This window comes from Oncorhynchus keta, unplaced genomic scaffold, assembly GCF_023373465.1.
Source record: "Oncorhynchus keta strain PuntledgeMale-10-30-2019 unplaced genomic scaffold, Oket_V2 Un_contig_5145_pilon_pilon, whole genome shotgun sequence".
Taxonomy (NCBI): domain Eukaryota; kingdom Metazoa; phylum Chordata; class Actinopteri; order Salmoniformes; family Salmonidae; genus Oncorhynchus; species Oncorhynchus keta.
The window spans coordinates 157,529-162,500 of record NW_026288140.1 but is presented as its reverse complement, the minus strand read 5'-3'; positions in this window follow the sequence as shown (position 1 = coordinate 162,500).

The following is a 4,972-nucleotide window of genomic DNA, read 5'->3' as shown; positions in this document are numbered from 1 at the left end:
GGCCATCTTGGTCTTGATCATGATACATTGGCATCTGTCGGCCATCTTGATCTTGATCATGATACATTGGCATCTGTCGGCCATCTTGATCTTGATCATGATACATTGGCATCTGTCGGCCATCTTGATCTTGATCATGATACATCGGCATCTGTCGGCCATCTTGATCTTGATCATGATACATTGGCATCTGTCGGCCATCTTGGTCTTGATCATGATCATTACATTGGCATCTGTCGGCCATCTTGATCTTGATCATGATACATTGGCATCTGTCGGCCATCTTGATCTTTATCATGATACATTGGCATCTGTCGGCCATCTTGATCTTGATCATGATACATTGGCATCTGTCGGCCATCTTGGTCTTGATCATGATACATTGGCATCTGTCGGCCATCTTGGTCTTGATCATGATACATTGGCATCTGTCGGCCATCTTGATCTTGATCATGATACATTGGCATCCGTATCTGTCGCCATCTTGATCATTCGTCGGGTGATCTTGATCTTGATCATGAAACATTGGCATCTGTCGGACCATCTTGATCAATTGGGTCATGATGACATTGGCATCTGTCGGCCATCTTGGTCTTGATCATGATACATTGGCATCTGTCGGCCATCTTGATCTTGATACATTTTAAATGGTCGCCATCTTGATCTCGATCATGATACATTGGCATCTGTCCCATCTTGATCTTGACAATGATACATTGGCATCTGTCGGCCATCTTGATCTTGATCATGATACATTGGCATCTGTCGGCCATCTTGATCTTGATCATGATACATTGGCATTCATGTCGTCGCCATCTTGATCTTGATCTTGATCATGATACATTGGCATCTGTCGGCCATCTTGATCTTGATCATGATACATTGGCATCTTGTCTTGATCATGATACATTGGCCATCTTGATCTTGATCATGATACATTGGCATCTGTCGGCCATCTTGATCTTGATCATGATACATTGGCATGATACATTGGCATCTGTCGGCCATCTTGATCTTGATCATGATACATTAGCATCTGTCTTGATCGGCCATCTTCGTGATCTTGATCATGATACATTGGCATCTGTCGGCCATTTTTTTGGGGTGGAAAAAGGACCAAATCTCATACTTAAAAGTAAAAGTAAAAGATACCTTGATACCTAGAAAATGACTCAAAAATGTAAAAAGTCACCCAGTAAAATGCTACTTGAGTAAAAGTATAAAAGTATTGAGACACAAAGAATTTTAAATAAATAAATAAAACCCAATTTTGATACACTCCCATATCTACTGGGTGAAATACCACAGTGACCAATCACAGCAGCAAGATTCATGACCTGTTGCCACAATAAAAGGTCAACTAGTGAAGAACAAACACCATTGTAAAGACAACCCATATTTACGTTGATTTATTTTCCCTTGTGTACTTTAATCTATTTGCACATCGTTCCAACACTGTATATAGACATAATATGACATTTGAAATGTCTTTATTCTTTTGGAACTTTTGTGAGTGTAATGTTTACTGTTCAATTTTATTGTTTATTTCTATTCCACTTGCTTCGTAAACATATGTTTCCCATACCAATATAGCCTTTTAAAATGAACTGACGGGGAGAGATGGAGAGCGAGAGAGTGCGAGACAGCCCTGGAACGATTTAGATAGAGTTGACTGACTGCAAGAAACCTTTCAGCTGTTAAACTTTCACAGGGACTTAATAAATGACTGGGGGAACTTTAACATTCTAGTCAATTACTGTGATTGTACAGTATATCAAGTTTTTAACAAGCCTCGAGGCTTGTTAAGGTATGCAAATGACAAACATGACAAGAGGACCTACCTCTTTTTTACATTCTAACAAGAGTCTTGAGAGAAAAGAGAGAAGGAGAGAGAAGAGAGAGAGGAGAGAGAGGAGAGAGAGAGAGGAGAGACGGAGAGAGACAGAGGGGAGAGAGAGGAGAGAGAGGAGAGAGAGTAGATAGAGAGAGAGAGAGAGAGAGACAGAGGGAGAGGAGAGAAAAAGAGGAGAGAGACAGAGAGAGAGAGAGGGAGGGAGGGAGAGGGAGAGATGAGAGAGAGGGAGAGGAGAGGGAGAGAGAGAGGAGAGAGACAGAGGAGAGAGAGAGAGAGAGAGAGAGAGAGAGAGAGAGAGAGGAGAGAGAGAGAGAGAGAGACAGACAGAGGGAGAGATGAGAGAGAGAGGGAGAGAGACAGAGAGAGGAGAGAGAGAGAGGGAGAGGAGAGAGGGATGAGAGAGAGAGAGGGAGAGGGAGAGAGAGAGACAGAGAGAGAGAGACAGAGGGAGAGGGAGAAAGAGAGGAGAGAGACTGAGGAGAGGGAGAGAGGAGAGAGAGAGAGAGAGGGAGAGAGACAGAGAGAGAGAGAAAGAGACAGAGAGAGAGAGAAAGAGAGAGAGAGAGAGAGAGAGAGAGAGAGAGAGAGAGAGAGAGAGAGAGAGAGAGAGAGAGAGAGGAGAGAGACAGAGGGAGAGATGAGAGAGAGAGGGAGGAGAGAGAGAGAGAGAGAGAGAGAGAGAGGAGAGAGAGAGAGAGAGAGAGAGAGAGAGAGAGAGAGAGAGAGAGAGAGAGGAGAGAGACAGAGGGAGAGATGAGAGAGAGAGGAGAGAGAGAGAGAGGGAGGAGAGAGAGAGAGAGAGAGGAGAGAGAGAGGGAGAGATGAGAGAGAGAGGGAGAGAGAGAGAGAGAGAGAGAGAGAGAGAGAGAGAGAGAGAGAGAGAGAGAGAGGAGAGAGAGAGAGAGAGAGAGAGGAGAGAGAGAGAGAGAGAGAGAGAGACAGAGGGAGGAGGAGGAGAGGGGGAGGAAGAGAGAGAAAGAGAGACAAAGGAGGAGGAGAAGAAAAAGCATGGTACCCCTCCTACTTTCCAGCCATGCATCATTATGTCAGTCAGTGACTGGTGCATGTCACACATGTTGGTGAGGGAGGACGGAAGGGAAAGAGGGCTGCATAACAGAACAACTACTGTCCTGTACCCCTCATTCATAACATAACAACTACTGTACCCCTCATTCATAACATAACAACTACTGTACCCCTCATTCATAACATAACAACTACTGTACCCCTCATTCATAACATAACAACTACTGTACCCCTCATTCATAACATAACAACTACTGTACCCTCATTCATAACAGAACAACTGTTGTACCCCTCATTCTTAACCTCTTGAACCTCTGGGGGCAGTATTTCATTTTTTTTGATATTTTGTCACGAAAAGATGCTCGACTATGCATATAATTGGCAGCTTTGGAAAGAAAACACTCTGATGTTTCCAAAACTGCAAAGATATTATCTGTGAGTGCCACAGAACTGATGCTTCAGGCGAAACCAAGATGAAATTTCATACAGGAAGTGAGCCAGATTTTGGAGGCGCTGTGTTCCAATGTCTCCTTATATGGCTGTGAATGCGCAAGGAATGAGCCTACACTTTCTGTCATTTCCCCAAGGTGTCTGCAGCATTGTGACGTATTTGTAGGCATATCATTGGAAAATTGACCATAAGAGACTACATTTACCAGGTGTCCATTTTGAACAGAGGAGAAACCAAACTGCCATCTCTGATTTATCATCGAATAGATATGTGAAAAACACCTTGAGGATTGATTCTAAACAACGTTTGCCATGTTTCAGTCGATGTTATGGAGTTAATTTGGAAAAAGTTTGTGTTGTTATGACTGAATTTTCGGGGTTTTTCTTAGCCAAACGTGATGAACAAAACGGAGCAATTTCACCTACACAAATAATATTTTTGGAAAAACTGAACATTTGCTATCTAACTGAGAGTCTCCTCATTGAAAACATCCGAAGTTCTTCAAAGGTAAATGATAACAGGTAGATGAGGCTGAGACAACAGGTAGACGCTGAGACAACAGGTAGACGCTAAGACAACAGGTAGATGAAGCTGAGACAACAGGTAGATGAAGCTGAGACAACAGGTAGATGCTGAGACAACAGGTAGATGAGGCTGAGACAACAGGTAGATGAGGCTGAGACAACAGGTAGATACTGAGACAACAGTTAGATGAGGCTGAGACAACAGGTAGATGAAGCTGAGACAACAGGTAGATGAAGCTGAGACAACAGGTAGATGAAGCTGAGACAACAGGTAGATGAGGCTGAGACAACAGGTAAGATGAAGCTGAGACAACAGGTAGATGAAGCTGAGACAACAGGTAGACACTGAGACAACAGGTAGATGAGGCTGAGACAACAGGTAGATGAAGCTGAGACAACAGGTAGATGAAGCTGAGACAACAGGTAGATGAAGCTGAGACAACAGGTAGATGAAGCTGAGACAACAGGTAGATGAGGCTGAGACAACAGGTAGATGAGGCTGAGACAACAGGTAGATGAGGCTGAGACAACAGGTAGATGAAGCTGAGACAACAGGTAGATGAAGCTGAGACAACAGGTAGATGAGGCTGAGACAACAGATAGATGATGCTGAGACAACAGGTAGATGAGGCTGAGACAACAGGTAGATGAGGCTGAGACAACAGGTAGATGAGGCTGAGACAACAGGTAGATGAAGCTGAGACAACAGGTAGATGAAGCTGAGACAACAGGTAGATGAGGCTGAGACAACAGGTAGATGAAGCTGAGACAACAGGTAGATGAAGCTGAGACAACAGGTAGATGAAGCTGAGACAACAGGTAGATGAGGCTGAGACAACAGGTAGATGACGCTGAGAAACAGGTAGATGAGGCTGAGACAACAGGTAGATGAAGCTGAGACAACAGGTAGATGAAGCTGAGACAACAGGTAGATGAGGCTGAGACAACAGGTAGACGCTGAGACAACAGGTAGATGAGGCTGAGACAACAGGTAGATGCTGAGACAACAGGTAGATGAAGCTGAGACAACAGGTAGATGAAGCTGAGACAACAGGTAGATGAAGCTGAGACAACAGGTAGATGAGGCTGAGACAACAGATAGATGATGCTGAGACA